Below are 19,285 nucleotides of genomic sequence, written 5' to 3'. Positions count from 1 at the left end.
AAAAAAAAAAAAAAAAAAAAAGACGGAGACCATGAAGCTGCTAATAATTTATTTACACTTTCATGGCACCTTTAATCTTGCAGATGGGCAGAGGCAAGAGCATAAACACGGCCTCACAGACTGGGGACCAATGTCAGACGGGCGTCAGGGAGAGCGGCAGGCTGGAGACTGGCTACCTTTGGAGAACCCCATGCTCACAAAGCCATAATTAACATCACTAATTGAAGTGTCTAGAAAAGGCCAGAGCCAGACAGTGCCAGACCTGCCCCACCAGCTAGAAGGCTGTCCCCTCCATGCTTCCCTCGCCTCTAGGAACAATTAAAGGCTTCCACCTGCCATGCAGAGACAGGTGTATTTGGGATTCCTCAGCAGGGAGGGAAAGGGATCTGGGGGCAGGAAGAGGGGGAGAGAAGAAGAGATTAGGTTCCCTTACAGTCGGTTCCTTGGCCTTCCTGGAACTCCTTCTCTCCGATGTCCTTCTGAGGGTGGCCGTTTCAAGGAAAGCACTGGGCTGACACCTAGTTTCCAGAACAGATCTGCCCCAACTTGCTGTGCACACCGGGGCCAGGCATCCTACTGCTCTGGGCCTCTCTCAAGGTCTGTGAGGAGAGTACATAGCGACAGTGGTCCAAATGGAAGCTCTAAACCAGAGGGTCTGAGCTAACAGAGGCAGGGGACAGGGTGGGGGATGGGACAGATGGACCTGGGAGAGAAGGGAAACGATCAGGGACTCATCCACTTATTCCACAGATGCTGGCTTCCGAGGGCCACCCGAATTGTCCTTTTCCTCCTCGATGAATGGCAGACTGGGACCAAAGTCCCATCCAGCCCTAAGATTCATTTGCTATTCTATCAGCGGTGCCTTTACTCGTAAAGGTTGCCCCAGTTTCCACTTAAGCAAGAACACATCACAGGGTCCCAGTATCTCTAAGAGCTGCCTGTGCTCTGTGGCCAGGCTGACGGCGGTCTACCACAAGGGACCCTTAAGCACTTTCTATGGAAACCAAAAGGCCACTGGCATCTTTGTCCATCTTTGTCCAAAGAGGGTGGGAGAGGAGCTTCTCCTCCCTGCCCCTGCCTCCCCAAGCCCTCCCTCTGCCCCCACTGGACCATTAGAGCCACTCTGTTTCCCTTCCCCCACAGCCTGCTGCCCTGACCCGGGAGATAGGGGTGGAGGTGGGGGTCAACGCTGGGGTCACTGCAGGCGCCTAGCTCAAAACCAGCTCTGGCGCTTAGAGAATTTAACCCTCTCCCTGCCAGCGCATGACTATCCACCCTAACAGAACTACCTGAATGGAGGGAAAAATAATTGCAGAGGGGGTCCACACAGGCCCGGGTGAGAATTCTGAATGCGCTCTGGAAACAGCACTGGATTTGAAGCAGAAGTTCTGAGTTTGAGCCCCAAGCTCTGAAACAAACTCAGTATGCCGTCCTGAGCAAGCCCTAATTCTCAGCCTCAGTTTTCTTATCTGTACATTGGGGGTCAAAATACCAGATTGCTAGGAGCCTCAGCACAGTGATTTTTTAAAAATGTCAAAGCACTTCATATGCTTGATGGTTTATAAAGCTCCATACAAGGGAAAGGGATCTGGATGCCTTTAATTCACTGTGGGGCCCAGGAGGCATCACCCGACCTCCAAGGTCTCCGATCTTCCATTTGCACAGGGAGTGAATTATTACTTCTCCCAGAGATAAAATTTTAAGAGGGAAAGGGCTCCAAGGTCTTTGGATGCCGTGGAAACACAAGAGCCACCAAGCCCCTGGTTTCCACCTTCAGGCTGCCGCCCAAATCGGCAGAAAGATCGCCACGGTACCTACTGAGTGATCACAACAAGCTGAGCACTTCACAGATATTTTCAGCAGCAACAAGACCCATTTTACAGACGAGGCACCTGAAGCCAAGGGATGGAGGCAGAATCCTATTTCAGATCTGCTTGACTCCAAGTCCAAAACCAGAGCACAAGGGACCTGGAGAAGAGGCTGCTTCCCACAGGCTAGCCAAGACTGATGAACCCTCTCCACCGGGAGGGCTGGGTGCCGAGGGGCGATGAACCCTCTCCACTGGGAGGGCTGGGTGCCGAGGGGCAGCCTCCACTTCCTGCCGGGTCCTCGCTGACAGCTCCTGAGCTGCCCGGAGTCCAAAGGTTGGTTAAAGGCTGTTTATTACCATGAATCGTTACAACTCACTGGCAGCTGGGTTTTGCGAACGCGCTGGTTTCATGCCTCAAAGCACTCCCAACTGCATGTGAATTTCATAGGTTTTTACAACAATCTATCCTACCCCCGCCCCCACCCTTAGTGACCAGTTTAAGGGACGACACTGGGCAAAGGACAAAGATGTTCAGGGCCGGACGGCCATTTCTGTCACACCGGGCAACGCCCCGTCTGCACAAGTGCATGACAAACAAGTTCATTCGCTTTCCTGGGCTGCTCCCCAGCACCGGCATGGCGGGGTCCGCACACGGGGGCCCACGCCCCGCCCCTGCTCCAAGCTTCTGGAACACTTGGGGCAGCCACTCTCACCCCTGCTTCTTGGAGTGAATGGGTCACGCTGGTAACAGAATGACCGCAGCAACACGAACTGCAGCAAACACCTGGATAAGATTCCCGCCCGCCCGACGCTGCTCTGAACACTTTCCACGTAATCAGTCCTTTTAACTGAATCCTTCTAACACACAAGCAATCCTTCCAACACGGCAGCATTTTACAGTTGAGGGCTTTGCGGCGAGCGCCTCTGCCTGTGGCATGTGAAGAAGGAAAACTCTGGAAGGCTGAGGGAGGTGTCAGAGCTAACACCCCATCTCCCCCCCCCCCCCCCCCCCCCCCCCCCCTCTGGAGAGGTGCTCCTCTCCCTTTCCCAGATCCCAGAGGCCAAGACCCAAGGGAGACCCGAGGGAGGGCTGTCGGCACATCCAGGCAGGCCGGGAAAGCCGCACCTCTCCCACCGCAGCGCAAGCCCCAACAAGCACCGCCTCAGTGGCTACCATATGAGTAGCAGCTTCCACTCACCAGAACCTTCTCCAAACTGGCCCTGTAATATGTACATCACTTCATGAAATCCTTTTCACCTTGTGAAGTAGGTATTTTATTCTCTTCCCACTTTGTAGGTGAGAAAACCAGGCTCTAAGAACATTCTAGTATTTTACCGGAAATCACACAGCTCTGAAGCAGCAGAGCCGGCCCTCAAACCTGGGTCTTTCTGACTCCCCCGTGCACCCAGCCTTCCAACCGAAGGCTGTGGAGGTGGAAAAGGGCTCCATCAGTCCTGGCCCCCCGGCCAACTCGGCTGAACCGCATTGCTCCTGTGGCGTAGCTCTGTTGCCTAGGGTTCTGCCTCACCTCCCCGGACAGATGTCAGCCTCCCTGTGGGCACAGTCTGGTCTCCTCCCCGCCCCCACCTCACCTGATTCCCTCACATCACGAGGGCTTGGTAACACTCACCCATTCCCCAAGTATCATACTTGTTCAAAAATACATCACACCCGGGGGCGCCTGGGTGGCTCAGTCGGTTAAGCGGCCGACTCGACTGTGGCTCAGGTCAAGATCTCACGGTTTGTGGCATGGAGCCCCCTGTCAGGCTCAGGGCTGACAGCGAGGAGCCTGCTTGGAATTCTCTCTCTCCCTCTCTCTCTGTCCCTCCCCCACTCTCTAAATAAATATAAATAAATAAACACTTAAAAAAAAAAGGCATCTAGAGATTAATAATTCTCAATCCTGTACAACGTAAATTTGCCCATTTGTCAAGAAATGGCACCTGCTGGCTTTCCCAGGAAAGTTGGCCATCCGTACTTACTTGGGCCCTGGCAGGACCAAAGCCGAGGGCGGCATGGGTCCGGGCAGACAGGGAAGTGCAATATATCCCTCCCCCCTCACTCCTCCGGGACTGCCAGCCCCACACCCTGGGAGCCCACTAGCCCTGGCAGGGAAGCGAAAGTTGTCTCGATTACCAGATGGTTCAGCATGATGTGAGGCAGCAAAAATGTCTTTGAATGGAAAGGAAAAGAACAGGGTTCTGTTGGAATTTTTCATAGAACAATGAGAGAAGTTTCAGTCTGAATGAATGAGCTAGCCATTCTAAAAGTTCTCTGAAAACATTCTCTGGTTCCCCATTGACCTGCTCTGACCTTGGTGGTCTTTTCCTAACTGCAATCTAAGCTAATGCCCCTTTCTTCTACTGTGCAAGGCTCAGGGCTGGTAGCTCAGCCACCATTGCTCCCTAAAGCTTCTGGCACAGAAGTGCTCCACTAACAGTCATCTTAGCAGGACCCAGGGGTGGCTAATGAACCCCAAGCCCGGTAGTGGACCCAGAGTACGAGCTCTATACATACTTACTGAACGTAACTACAAGAAATCGGATCCTGTAATTCATCCTTTCATGAACCCCTGGAAAGAGCCTTGAGCTAGCTGAGGAAGAGGATGTCAACTCAGAGAACACAGGACAAGTAACCCATCTGGGGACTGAGTGGCCGTCAGCTGTGTGAGGAAAATAATAGTCCAAATCTCACAGCTAGAAACCAGGCCCGTTCTCTCACCGCCCAACACCCCTTTCCCCCAACACCCCCCATGCACACATTCTCAGCCCCGGCTCTTTCCACAGTTCCACAGAAGCTTCGATCCTTCCAGCAAATCTGCCCTTGATCCAACCACCCAAGGGCACCAACCAAGCACCCGGTTGGGATGCAGGTAACTCACTTGAGTGGTTTGCTCCCCAAAGCGGCCTGGGCTCCTCCCGGCCATGAGGCAGAGGTGAGGGCATCCGGCACCACTGTCCCTGACTCTAAGAAGCTCCCCGCCACTGCAGGGTTCTCTGCCCTTTGGCACCAGGGACGCCTGGAGGACGCTGACCCTTTGAAGAACGGCCAATGCGGCTATTTCTCGTCAAAGCCAGTTGGGAGGAGACTGAGGAGAAGTCAATGAAGTCGACTTACGTGAGTGGACACAGGAAGGGGACTTGCTTCCAGGAATAGGGACCGGTGATGAGTCCAGGGGGTCGTGGAGGCCAGCCCGGGGGAGAAGGCGCCACGGGCACTGTTCCTGCCCTCTGCATCATCTTCCAGGACCCCCCACAACAACCTGCACCACAAAGCCCAGGCACCCACAGAGCTCTATCTGTGGCCCGATCTCGTGGTCACCAAGCTCAATTCCATCCGCTCAGCACTTTTGCAGAAAGGGGGTTGTTGTGCTTGTGCGCCACTCTTTCCACAGGGGCGGCCATTTTGCCCGCTCGCCCTCTTCCGGGATCTGCTCACACACTCTTCTTCCCTTGTAGGTGTCTTCCCAGATCTGCTCTCTTGAGAAACTCTACGGTGGCTCTGTTCCGAGCATCACAGCCCTGACCCCACTTCACAGGGAGAAATCTGGAGCCCAAGGCCCGGTGAGCATGCACGAGGGAGGGAAGCCCACTCACCCCAGGTACAAGAGCCATTAGGGATCACATGGGGATGCCGTGCCATCCAGAAGGGCTTTTCCCCACACGGGGCTGGGCTCCAGTTGGCCCCATGCTGAAGTCATTCCCTAGCACAGGCCAGGACACCACACAGTCCATCATAAATTGCTGACCTGCTCCCCTTTCCTGTTTAGCCCCCGCCGTGGCCCCTAAGAGTCTTCCCCAAGAAGACTGGAGAACAGAATGTGCTTGGCTAGAGACCTGGGCGTCTTAAGTTGCTAATAACAGATTCTCAATCTGAAAAACAAAATAATAGAAGGCTTGGCCCTTCCTTTCTGCTCCTCTCATCCTCAACACTGCTTCCTGCAAGGCCAAGAAGAGAAAGAAATGCCTCCTTTGGCCACAGAGTGGGAAATCAACTCCTCCCCTCCCCAGGACTCCCAAGGGATCAGTCTCCCCACCCCGCCCCCCCCCCCCCCCAGCCTTGCCCCTCACAGGCACAAAAGCCAGGCCCAGAGGAGGCTCTTCTGTGAATGTCTTTGTTTCCTTGTGTCCCCGCATCTCTAACTTCACTTTATCCTTAGATTCGCTGAGCATCTGCTAAGTGCCAAGCACTGTGCACCAGGTAGGATGTTACCCCAATCCCCATTCACAGAGGAGAGGTGGCTGCCGGGGGTGCCCCAATCCCCATTCACAGATGACAGGTGGCCGCCAGGGAGCAGTGGGGGCGTGGGTGGTGCTAAAGAACAGTGGTGCTGCGGCTGGCCCAGCCCTCTTGGGCTCACACCCATAGCCGGACTCTGTTCCCCGTCACCTACCCTGTGCAAGAGCCACCTGGGGGGAAATGGGACAGGAGTGGGGAGGCAAAGAGAGGAGTCAAAGCCAGAAGCCACCATCTTTGGAAAGAACAATAGTAAAAGACAAATCTGAATGTTCCCAGGGATAGATTATAAAAATTGTGTTCAGGGTACAGGTTGTGTGCAAATTGCATGTAAATATGTACGTGGCCCTTGGACAAACCCACTTGTCACTGTTGCTCTCTCTGCCCTGCTCTTACTCAGGCAGTCTGCAAGCCACCTAGAAAGCTACCTGACCACCTCACCGGGACATTCTAGAGCTTTGCCCCTCAGCCCGGCTTCTCTCTTTAGCCTCCCCTCACCTTGCAACCACCTGAGAAAACAGGCGTGCAGAGGATTTAGAGACAACGGGGCTGTGCCCACACCGGGCACAGTCAAGCTGGCAGGTGAGGGAGGGAAGGGGGAGAAGGGCGGCCTCAGCCAAGGTGAACATCCTTCCCGATCTAGTCTCGGGATGGGCTCCATGGGACTGTCAGGAGACCCCTTGGGCTCCAGTTGTCAACGCCTCAACCCTTCCCATCACCAATTGCTCAAAACCAGTGGCAGGAGGCCAGAGGGTTCTGCGGCCAGATCCCAGAGTGGGTTTCCTCTTGGTCTGCACGGGGTCAGACATGCCACACAGACCAGCCTTGTCCCTGCCGGCATGGGACTAGGAAGCCCCGCCACTCGGAGGCGTCTCCGTCTCTGAATCTCAGAGTCCTCATCCACAAAATGAGGGGTCAGATACCCTCTGCCCTCCCCGACTCACAGGGTTTCTCAGGCACCCGAAGACAAGCCGCCCGGAAAGAGGCACACGGTGGAGACGGCAGATGCCGGACTGTGACAAAGTGTCTGACTCCACATCGTCATTGCCCTCATCTGACTCTACGGTCACAGCATCACAGCATTCTCGTCTTCTCCTAGGAGGGGTCAAAACCATCCTTGCCAAATTGCAGATGGGGAAAGTGAGGCCCCAAGAGATGAAGGGACAAGCCTGAGGGCACGGAGGCTGGACCAGGGCCTCGGCCCCAGCTGCCCACTGACCCTCAAACACCAGCACAGCAGTCCGAGGAAGATGTTAGCGGCTCCTGGAGGGTTTCACCCCAGGGGTTTCCCGTAGGAAAGAAAGACAGGACAAGGGCCCCAGTGCCTGATGCGCAGGGAGCGACAGCTGGGCTGGGCACACCGGCTACAATTCTGGGGTCAGCCAGTCCCCCCTTCAGTCTGGCAGGTCTAGACGGTGCCCCAGGAAGGCCACCGCTGGTCCTTCGGATCCTGGGCCTCCTGGCCTGACTGACCTGCCCAGGAAAGGGGCAGCCTGGCCATTTCCAACTTGACAATGATGGGAAGAAGACAGACCACCATTTCCATGAGACAGATAACAGAAACCAAGTTCCAAAAAGGCTTATGACATGGACAAGACAGAGAATAATCCCGAAAGTTCCCTCTACTGTGCAATTGCTGTGCATCAGCCCATGGCACACCTTTTTCTAGAATCCTCACAATAAGTTGCCACAGGGGAGACACCATGGCCCCATTATATGGATAAGAAAAACGCAGCTCAAAGAAACTAGGCAAGGGGCACCTGGGTGGCTCAGTCAGTTAAGTGTCTGACTTCAGCTCAGGTCACGATCTCGCAGTTCGTGGGTTCGAGCCCCACATCTGGTTCTATGTTAACAGCTCAGAGCCTGGAGCCTGCTTTGGATTCTGTGCCTCCCTCTCTCTGCCCCTCAGACCACTCACGCTCTGCCTCTGTCTCTCAAAAATGAATAAATGTTAAAAAAAAACAAAAAAAAAGAAAAAGAAATTAGGCAAAATGCCCAATATTGAGACTCAAAATCCAAAAGCTGCAAATCCAGAAGTTTCTGACCATACAGCTCGAGGGTGTTTTCATTGAATTATCCTTCTCCTAAAATGAAGACTATTCCAGAGTGAGACGGAGTTATTCATAATGTATCGGTGTGGAGAGGAGGAAGAAGAAAGGTACAAAATGATGACCAAAATTGGCACCCAACCCTGGAGCAAGCTAGGGATGAGCCTGAACTTCACCGGCCATGCAGGCCCTTTTTTCAGTCTGACCCAGGCCACCCCCGACCCACCCCGGCCACCCTCACCATCCTGTAATGCAGGCTACGTGTACTTTCACACGCCACGGGGCTCTGGCTCTGCCCCTGCCTAGAATGCCCTTCGTACATTCTTGACCAGAAAACTCCTACACCTCACTCAAAGCCCAGCTCAAATGCAGCCCTTTCTCTAAAAACCATTCCTGGGTTATTTATCCAAGGGATACAGGTGTGCTGTTTCAAAGGGACACATGCACCCCATGTTTATAGCAGCACTATCCACAATAGCCAAAGTATGGAAAGAGCCCAAATGTTCGTCGGTGGATGAACGGATAAAGAAGATGTGGTATAGATATGCAGCGGCAATCAAAAAGGCAATCAAAAAGGCAATCAAAAAGGATGAAACCTTGCCATTTGCAACGACGTGGATGGAACTGGAGGGTATCAGGCTAAGTGAAATTAGTCAGTCAGAGAAAGACAAACATCGTATGACTTCATTCATAGGAGGACTTTAAGAGACAAAACAGATGAACATAAGGCAAGGGACGCAAAAATGATATAAAAACAGGGAGGGGGACAAAACATAAGAGACTCTTAAATATGGAGAACAAACTGAGGGTTGCTGGAGGGGGTTGTGGGAGGGGCGATGGGCTAAATGGGTCAGGAGCACTGAGGAATCTACTCCTGAAATCATTGTTACACTATATGCTAAGTAATTTGGATGTAAGTTAAAAAAATTTAAAAAATTAAAAGTCATTCCCGGGGCGCCTGAGTGGCTCAATCAGTTAACCATCCGACTTCAGCTAAGGTCATGATCTCACAGTTCGTGAGTTCAAGCTCCCCGTCGGGGCTGTGCTGACAGCTCAGAGCCTGGAACCTGCTTCGGATTCTGTGTCTCCCTCTCTCTCTGCCCCTCCTCCACTCGCACTCTGTCTCTCTCTCAAAAATAATAAATAAACATTAAAAAACAAAAAATCATTCCCTAATAACCCTAGAAAAGTTGATGGCGCCTCCAGGGCATCCCAGAGTCTTTGGAGATCCCTGGTCTCTACTCCTTGACTGGACTGCAATTATGTATTCAGGTTCCGGCTAGCTCCGAGCCCCGGGGACAGGGACAGTAATAGCCTTCTCTAATACAACCCTTACTATTCAAGATACCACACCGAGCACCTCTTCACATGTAACAGTCACAGCAGCCCCTATTATCACTCCCACGTTACAGATGGGGAAACTGAGACTCAGACAGACAGGTTAAGCTACTTACCCAAGACCACACAGGCAGTCTGGCTCCAGAGTCTGCCTGCCCAGGCTGGTACTGTCTTGCCTCCCCATCCCCAATGCAGTGCCTGGCACATGCTAGGTGTTCAGTAAAGGCTTGTGGCATAAAAGGGTAGAGAAGGAGGAAGGTATTGCCTCACCCCGGCTACCTCCGGCTCCAAATACCACCTGAAATTCCTCGGCCCCGGATATCCCTACTTCTGGTCCCACCTTCTGACATCCAGCGCGGCTTTCTTCCCCAAACCTCCAGGTGCTTTTCCTATCTCCCATCCATTTCTTCCTTGAGTGTCCCAGCAGGGGTGAGGGGTCCTGCTGTCTTTCCGGTGGGAAACTGAGACCCACAGAGGCCTCATGGCCAGCGGATCTGTTCAGAGGCAAGTCTCCTGCCCATGGGGCTGGCGCCGCGTCCGGACTGGTTTTACCTCTGCCTCCGGCAAGAAAAAACAAGCAAGTTGCAGGGGCAGTGTGGAGGTCAGCGCCTGCCCTTTCCTCGCTGCCAGCACCCCCTGGCTGACCTGACCACTGGTCTCTGGCTGGGCCTGAGAGCCGAGGAGGGGGGCTGCTCCCCGGGGCTAGGGAGGAGGAGACAAGAGGCCCTTTGTGTCTGCAGAGCTCCTGAGACACCTGTTCTCCCTCCTGCCTGCCTGTGGCCTCCCTCCCTCCTGGCCGGGCTGTGTGCGGCCTTGTTTATCCTACAGCCCTGGCAGCCAGGCCCAGCCTGCTCCCAGCGTGGGGCTCCGGCAGCCCCTGCCAGCACCTGCCTGGTCCTGGCAGCCCCGGGGGCTGCGGGCCAAGCACAATCACCCTGCTGTTGACACAGTTGTTGATTTTCAGGAGGGCAGGGAGGGACGGGAGAGAAGAGAAGCGGCGAAGGCATTTAACGCCAGCCTGGCTAATTTGCAGTTGGTCCCAGCAATCCTCTCCCGCCCCAGCGGCCTGGGAGAGAGTTTGGCTTCCAGTCCCCGGCCGCCTGGGCCACACACCCGAGTCCCGCCTAAACCCGCAGCGTCACACCACGGGCAGCCTCCCCCCCCCCCCCCAACGCGGGGCCCCCCCACACACACACAACTCGGAGCAGAACAAGGCCTCTGGGCTCCAGGAGCCTCTAGCCACCCTGTCTTCAAATGCCTAGCACTCCTCCTCCCTCCAAAGTCCTGATGCCCCCTCGGGCCCTGGTAAGGGACAGGACCAGCTGCCATGCCCTTGGGGCGCCAGGTAGGGCCCCTGGTTGACCAGAAGGGATCTGTCCTTACAACCTTCTCTTCTCTCTGAGTTGTTCTTGCCAAGCGATCTCCTCCTCACCCTCCAGGTCTCTAGGTTTCCTCTTACAGGGAGCCTTCCCTGATTGCCCAACTCTGACGGCAGTGCCCTCCTGGGTGCCCCTGTAGCACTCCGCCCTGCACCTCCCGACCCCCGCTTTGTCAGTCAGTATCTGACAATGACTTCCTTCTCTTTCCCTTCCTCACTAAGTAGAACAGGGCCGTGCTGGTCTCCTAGCCCCAGCGTAGTAGGGCACAGCCGTGAGGCAGGCACTCCCCGCGGACCCGCTGAGTGGCTGCGTGAACGGAGCAGGCCCCCACAGACCCGAACATCCACTACACCTCCACCCCAAGTTCCCTCTCTGACAGTCACCTCCTGGATTAATAAGGCCCTGTGGCGGGTTAAAAGGCTTCGAGAATTACCCACCAGCCCATGAACTTAGATTGGTAAATCCGCTTAGCCAGTTATCTCCTCAGAGATCAAAGAACAAGATATTGAAGGACAGGGGTTGGTGAGTTTTGAGCATGAGACAGGGACACAGGAGGGCAAGGACTCAAGGAAGATCCTAGGGGTCGGAGGCCAGCAAAAGGGTCCAGTAGAGGTTGCTGTCGGGCCAGACAGGAACTCCCCTCTCCTCCTCGTATGCGCCCCCCTCTTCAGTCTTCCCTGCCCCTTCCCTCCTGGGGCTCCCACATCCATCCAGCCTTGACTCGGGAATCAGAGGTGCCTCGATGCTATGGCCACCTGGCTTCTACGGCCAACGGTCCCAACAGGACTCGGGCTCTGCGAGGAGGGTGGTAGCTACACAGACCCTCACTAAACCGCCCCCCCCACGCACACCCCCGCTCACAACTGACCCTCCCCTCAATTCTGGTTCCCCAAACTCCAAGTCAATCAGTGCCCAGAAAGGGGTACCAAAGAGGCAAATCACCTCCAAACTTGGGGTGTCATGATGAGGAGGATGGAGCTGAGGCCAGGCAGAGCTGCCAGGAGAGACGTGAACTTACATTCTGGAAACCACGGGTCCCCGACGTTCTGCCCAGTTCCAGTAAGGCCATCATGTACCTCAGAGCCCCATTCACCCAGACTTGTACACTTATCACAACTTACACGGCAGTCAAGCTCATCCCCTGACGTCCTCAGATACCAAAGAGAAAGTTCTCCTGCTACCCACACCTCTTTTCCGGGCAAGATGTGACACAGATCCCCTTCCTCTGTTCTTTGACCTGTTTCCTGGCTAGGGCACCTTCACCCCAACTAAGAGAGGCCTCCCCCTCTCTGCCCCACCAGCTCCAGCTAGGGGTCCCCATGATCCCACCACTAACTCTTTGCCTCCATACTCTGCTCTTTCTCCAGCCCCTCATCCTGGCCAGACTCCCAGACACCCTCCACTCCCGGGGAGAGGGTATGGCTGCGGTTCCAGGCTCACAAGGACATAGCAGGAGGCAACAGAATTTACAGAGAGGAAAGCAGGGAAGGAGGGTCACTACCCGCTGCCCTGCCCCTCCCCAGGAAGAATGGGACTGAAACCCCAATCCTTTTGGGGTTTGTCAGGAACCTGAGGCCCTGGAGAATACTGAAGGTCACAGAGGAGGGACAAGAGGAGGGCCTCCCTCTGGCTCTCCTTGGCCTCACAGTCCATTCTCTCCTTTCCTTCTTGAGGCTGGTCTCCCTGGGGCTCTCAGAGGCACTTCCTGGTCTCCCAGAGGCCAGAGGGGCTATCCAGGGTCTAGAATGCAGCACCCCTACCCGGGTTGCCTACGCACGCACGCATACACGCACACGCTCGCGTGCCCTGGCCAACCAGCCAGGAAAAGGGGGAGCCAGGTCAGCCAGAGAAGCAGCATGGGCTGGAGGGGCCACTCCCTCTGTTTTCAACAGCTCCCTATTCATTCTCCACTCCCCTCGCCCCACCTGCCTCTGAGAACCCAGTCATACCTGCACCCAGGCCTCCTTCCAGCCCCTCCCCACTAACCTTTTATTCTCCCTTCCTTCCCCACCGCACCCACCCCTCCGGGGACAGGCCTGGCATCGAAGCCTCACCAGGATAAAGGAATGACTTCAGTTCCTTCAATAGGGCTGGGGGCGGTTTCTAGAACTTCACACCCCGCAGTCAGAAAACTCCCCTCTTTCTCCCCTCTGAGGAGGGCACAGGGCCTGCCTGGCTCAGCCTGTGCGGGCCAGGCAAGAGTTAACTCTTTTGAGTCAGTGTGAGGGCAGCTTAAGGCAAGATTTACTCCCTTTGCTGCCTCCTGCCAGGTGCCAGGGCCAACAGGAGGGCATGGGCCGGGGTGCATGGGCCCACTCGCCTGTCATCCTGAAAGGGTACCACCGGTCCAGGCTTCAGGCTGCTTCCCACTTCCCACTATCACCCCTCCCGCCAGGAACCCGTGTGTCTTCCAGAAAAGAAACACTGACTACTTTTCTGTTACAGCGCGTGGCAGGTTCTGGATATATTTTAAATCCTTCTCACTCTGATTACAAAGGTAACGCACGTTGTGGGACTACTTTCGGAAACTACAGAAACACAGAAATAAGAATAAAAATATGAGCCATAATTAAAAAAAAAAGAAGTCAGCAAAGAGTAGAGGTCTAGCTCCTAGAGCTGGGATGGGTCCCCCTTGGCCCGCTAGCCCCCTGCCCTCTGAATGGACAACCTGCCCTCTCCCCACCCTGGGGGGATCCTTCAAATGGCGGGACCTGAGCTCCCTGGAATCGAATCGGCAGCAGGGTGCCTCCAGCGTGCCAAGGAGCAGGACCCAGCCCCAAGGTTCCCCGCTCCCTTGGAGGGGGGATGGGAGAAGGCCTGGACCAAGGCCCTCTGGGAACTAGTTTTCACCCCATCCTGTTCCACAGGCTGCACATTCCATTCTGATTCAAGCAGGGGGCGGTGACTGGGGGAGGTAAGGCCGAGGGGAGAAGAACAGTCTGGCCTCCTCTGGGGCGGATCCCCCAGGGAGCTCAGGGAGCTCCAGGCCTGGCAGGGAGCAGACGGGGGGGGGGTCAGAGTTCCTGCCTGGTCTGCGGGCCCCTTCTTGTTCTCTCCTCAAACCAAAACACTGAAACCCTACCTTCGACATGTCCCCAGAAGATACAGGGGACAATGTGGGGGGAACACTAAACCTCTCCCCACTCCCAGCCTGGCCACAATCCTCTGGGATGCTTAAATGTTAGAGTACTGGGGGGGGGCGGGGAGGGGAGTCCGAAGACTGTGTGTGTGTGTCCAGGGGACTGAACGCAGGTTTGACAGGGTGTGTCAGGCTTCCCACAGAGACCGAAAGGGCCTGGGTAGAGGATGCTATTTAGGAAAAAACGTGGAAGCCGGAGACACTGTCCGCACCTCTTCCTCTACCAGCCCATACACACCTCTCCCCCCGAAAACACACTCCTGACTGGACACGGCAACCTTTGGGCACATCTCTCAGCCCCGGCTGCTTGCTCTACTGGCTCACTCCCACGCGCACACTTAGTGCTGGGATGCTGAGCCACACACGCGGCACATCCCGGGCCATGCCCAGGTCTTGGATTTGCCTGCGGATGACCTTGGGAGGAGGTGAGGTAGGGGAACCCCAGACACTTCCATCTCACCACACGGCCTCTTGGAGGTCTGACCACTGTCAGTGCTCCATGTCTGGGTCCTTCTAGATCCCCCCCCCGCCACCCCCCCCGCCACAGCACCTAGCGTGTCAGAGGGGAAGGGAGGCAGGGGCCACAGGGCCCCTGGCTCCTCCTAAATGAGGCAGGTCCCAGGAGCAGAGGGTCCTCTTAAATAAAAGAGGGGCAGGAGAGCTAAGAACATGTCTGAAGTAGCAGGTGGTAACCTCGAGGTTCTATGCTGTGGGCCACACAGGGGAGACAATAACCTTTTCCTAGGGGAGCCCCAAGGGCCTTCACCACCCTCAGGCTTGGGCAGGAATGACCTCAGGGGTCTCTGGCTAGGTCCAAGAGATAGAACAGGCACTCGGGCCCAAATGGACACCCTACTCCACTGCACCCACGCTCAGGAAGAAACCACGATGTCACTGCTGCTCAGAAAGAGTATTTGAATTTTGCAAAGAAACAGAGTCACCCGACCAGAGAAGCAAGCAGAGGTCGGAGGCAGCCTTGCTGAACTGGCCTGTAACAAATCTCCTAATCGAGGCTTCCCAAGGAGCTGGAAGGGGGACTCCAAGGAAGAGGCAGCCAAAATGGAGGTGACCCCAAGCAAAGACCCCATCCAGGGCATGCCTTCCTGCTTGGGAGCAGGGAGACCGGGAGATGACAGGAAAGGTGAAAGCAATCTTCCACGGGCCTTGTGACAGCCTTCCTGGCTGACATAGCCAGGTTCCAGAAACGGGACTAGCAAAGGGTGAGGACTTCAGCGAGTTTGGACAGGAGCGAGGCCTCTTAAGCAAACACTGAGCACAAAAATAATTCCCATTCAAAGCACGACTTACTGTGGGCCTGGCTGGGCCTTCCCAGCACAGAGCCCTTTTCAAAGGCTCCCCTTTACCTCTGAATGTGGCTGGGGGGAGGGGCGCGCAGGCATGGTGGCATTTGAATTCCACTCTTTCCCAGAGGCTTCCTGGCAACCTACAGGGAGCTGCCCAATAAAGGCCAGTCTCGAAGCACCCCCAGAGAGGAGTAGACCCGTGTAGAATGTCAGCTCCTCAAGGGCAGGAATGTTAGATCCTCTGGAGGAACAGGCCTCTCAAGCAAACATGTGTCGGGCAACAGCACACCCCAGGTCCATGCCATTCATGCAGTGCCACCGAAGGCTTAACCAGAGGTGAGCCTCCCGAGCTGTCAGAGGTAAGCACTGTTGCTGTTATTGTCCCAGTTCACAGATGGGAGAACAGAGGCTCAGAGGCGTGCGGTGATGAACATCGCTCCCAGCTCTAAATCTTTCCCGGGCACATCACGTGGCCCTAAATCTGCCCATGATGAGAGGAGCAGCATGTTCAGCACGGGGCTCTCCCCACTAAGGAACGACGGGGTAAGGATGAGGCTGGAATGTGAGACGCTTCTCCAGCCAAGGCAGCATTGGAAATCGCCCTTCATTGGGGCGCCTGGGTGGCGCAGTCGGTTAAGCGGCCGACTTCAGCCAGGTCACGATCTCGCGGTCCATGAGTTCGAGCCCCGCGTCGGGCTCTGGGCTGATGGCTCAGAGCCTGGAGCCTGATTCTGATTCTGTGTCTCCCTCTCTCTCTGCCCCTCGCCCGTTCATGCTCTGTCTCTCACTGTCCCAAAAATAAATAAACGTTGAAAAAAAAATTAAAAAAAAAAAAAAAAAGAAATCGCCCTTCACCGCCACTGACCCCAACACTCCTGATCACGACATCTGAGCTGGGGGATAGAATGCCCTCTCTGGGCAAGAGCAAAGAATAGTTAGTGAGACCTGCTGTCTCCACCCCCAGACCCATCTCCCCTTGGCCCACCCTTCCTCACTCCCCCCCCCCGCCCCCCCCACACACACCTCGATTCCGATCCAGCCTCCTAGTTAGCCTCTTCCATTCCGGCTCCCCTCCAAACTATCCTCTATTAGCAGCCGGAGCGACCTCTCTCTTTTACATTTTTTCCCACTTACAAGAGTAATTCATGGCCATTGTAGAAGATTGGAAGAATCAACAGAAGATGACGGAAATAAAAATCACCCATTGTTCCGCATCTGGAATTAGCTCTGTAAACATCTCGAGGCAGCCTTTGAATCTTTTTATGTATGTGTGCAGGATGTGCATGTGTATACGTACAATTATCTGTGCAGAAGTAGTTTTGTTCTACAGAGCTTTATATAGGTTTTCTTACACTTTTGATGATATACATTTTCCAAATTATCAGCTACTCTTTTTTACCTATGCTTCTTGGGGTTTGGTTTGTATGGTATAGTTGATCGGTGTCCTACACTCCGAGAGGACAAAAGGATCGAGAGCCAAATCACCATCTTTCCTCCATCTCATCCCACCCCTCGGCCCTCACTTCCCTCCCCTGGGGCAACTCTGATTACCTGTGTCTTGTTATACTCAATAAGCTGTTAAAATCATAAATCAGATCGTTTCACTCCCCGACTTAAAACTCTCCAATGTCTTCCCATCGCCCTGGCCATAAAATCCGGGCGCCTCTGTGACCAGGATCTTTTCTTCCTCTGAGTTCTCCTCCTCCAGCCACATTGCTGTTGCAAAACCTGATCTGGCCTCAGGGATTTTTCATTTGCTGTTCCCTCAGCCTGGAATCCTTCCTTCAGGTCTTTGAGCCCGCTGGCTCCTTATCCCTCAGGGCTCCGCTGAGCCAGCCTCCCCCCAGGGCGGCTTTCACTGGCTTCCAATCCTGGGCCACCCTTGCCTTTCTCCTCGCAGGCAGACGTACTCTAGCACATGACCCTGTTGTATTTCTTCCAAGCCACATAGGGTCTAATGTTGTCTTGGTTACTTATTTCAAGTTATTTATTGCCTGCTTCCTCCCACCAGAAAGAAGACTCCGTGAGGACAGGCACACTACCTGTCTTGTTCACCCCTAAAGCCACGCTGCCTAGCACAGGACCTGGCACATCACAGGTTTTCAACAAATTTCTGTTGAAGGAATGAATGGGGGCTACTGAGGTACTGACTCTCATCACTGAAAACCAGCCCACCAGCAGGCTCTCCAAGCACCGACCTGGCCACCACCCCCCATGCCCGGGGTGGGGGCTAGGGTATCAGAGAAAGTAAAGAGGAGCCCATTGTCCGAGGTGGCATCCACCCGCCCTTCCCTCCCGTCACCCAGCTCATCCCTTACTGGTGCTGTGCATTCGCAGAGTCCAGAATCAGACAAGGAGCCTGTGACCAACCCAAAGTGCTAGAAAATACTCTAACTGCAAGTGCAAAGTTGAAGATGAAACTTCGCCTCCGATCCCCCCAGGCAGCTGGGATATTCCAGGTTCCCAAGTGAGCCCCAGCAGCAGGTGACCCAGACGCTGCCCCGGGGAGCAGAGCTCCCCCAGGAACAGCCTAGCCCAATCCCACCTGACTACCCCTCCCACCCCGCCCCTCCCCCACCCCTCCCTGGGGCCCCAGACACCTGGGCTCCTCTCTCCAGAAATTCACCCAGCTCCAGAGACACAAATGCACATCCAATCCTGTGCCAGCAGCCAAAGCCAGGATACTCAGGGGACACCCTTGTGGAGCCGCTTCCTTCCTGGGGCCTGATTTCCATGGAGAGAAGACTGCAGGTGGGCCAAGATTAATTTTTAAGAATGAGGAAAAGGAGGGAATAAACTGCTTTTCACAAACACTGTGAAATAATTGGGGGGGGGGGGGGCATGAGGGGAGATGATAATAGACTTAAGACCAAACTAGACAAGGACTAGGAAGAATCAGATAAGTAAAGAAGTGGGAGGCTTCTTCCCTTCCAGAAGTGGACAGCTGTTATAATTGATTACATGAGCACAATCTCAAAACGCCCTTCTGGTTTCTTTACAAGGTCAGTTAAGTATTAATGGCAACAATAGCTAACATTTCTCCAGCACTTACTACTTGCCAGGTACTGTTCTAGGAGATTCAGACGAACAAACTGAGGCACAGAGCAGGAAGATTAAATTGCTCAAGATCAAGTCGCCAGTGGCAGGATCTAAGATCTAGCATCTAACTCCAGAGCCCCTGACTCAACCACTGAGCTATATGTGGCCCCGTGGAGGGGGGTGGGCTATCCTTTTGGAGTTCATGCCTTCCAAACCAATACCGCTTAGTTGATTGTTAGAGGCCAGTTTCAAAGATGTGTGCATAATTCTGCCCATTCTGCAGAGGGGAAATTCTGTAAAAGTTAAAGGACTCGCCTGAGCTCATGCTGCCCGTAGGAGAGGAATTCAAACCAAAGTGTGCTCAACCCAGCATCTGGAGCACCACTTCCTAAGGGAGCACTCTGGAAACCCGGATCTCGAAACTCCGCCCAGAACCGCAGCATCTCCCCTGGCTTTGGCCAGGCCCCTTCGCCAGCGCGGAGGCGCCCTGCCCGGAAATTCCCACAGAGTCACAGCGAACTTCCCAGGAAAACTCCTCGGCTTCCTCCTAGCCCCTGTCACGGAGGTGGCAGCCAAGAGCGCCGCTGGAGTCCTTGCAGCTGCCGTCGGCCCTCCCGGGGCGGGAGCCGCCGCTCGTGCGCTCGGGGTCCTCCCGGAAAGGTCCAGGGCTGAAGTTCAAAATTCACTTCCCGCCCAGGCCCGGCTCGCGGCCCCGCCCGGGACTCTCCGACAGCCCCCACGTCTATCGCCCTCCCCAGCCCCAGAAGTCATGGAGCTCCTCCAGCCTGAAAGGCCAGGCGGGCGGCTGGGAAAATCCCGCGGGCGATTCCTGCGCGTCCGGGGACTCGCAGCAGCCGGCGCGCGCGCACACGCGCGTACACACACACACGTGTGTGTGGGCGCGCCCGCTAGTGTGTGCGTGTGTCACAGCCGCCGGCGCGCACGTGTGTGTGTGTGTGTGTGTGTGTGTGTGTGTGTGTGTGTGTGTGTG

General features: G+C 55.1%; 1 protein-coding gene across 1 annotated transcript in view; it reads right to left on the bottom strand.

The window, feature by feature from the left end:
* The window catches only part of SOX13 (SRY-box transcription factor 13), a 47,868-nt gene that overhangs the window by 27,130 nt on the left and 1,453 nt on the right, over window positions 1–19,285 (bottom strand). The gene's annotated exons all lie outside the window — the stretch shown is intronic.

The sequence above is a fragment of the Herpailurus yagouaroundi genome, unplaced genomic scaffold, assembly GCF_014898765.1.
Source record: "Herpailurus yagouaroundi ecotype Mexico unplaced genomic scaffold, PumYag 308, whole genome shotgun sequence".
In the NCBI taxonomy this organism is placed as follows: Eukaryota; Metazoa; Chordata; class Mammalia; order Carnivora; family Felidae; genus Herpailurus; species Herpailurus yagouaroundi.
Note: the sequence above shows the minus strand (reverse complement) of the source record. Positions and strands in the feature narration are given on the sequence as shown.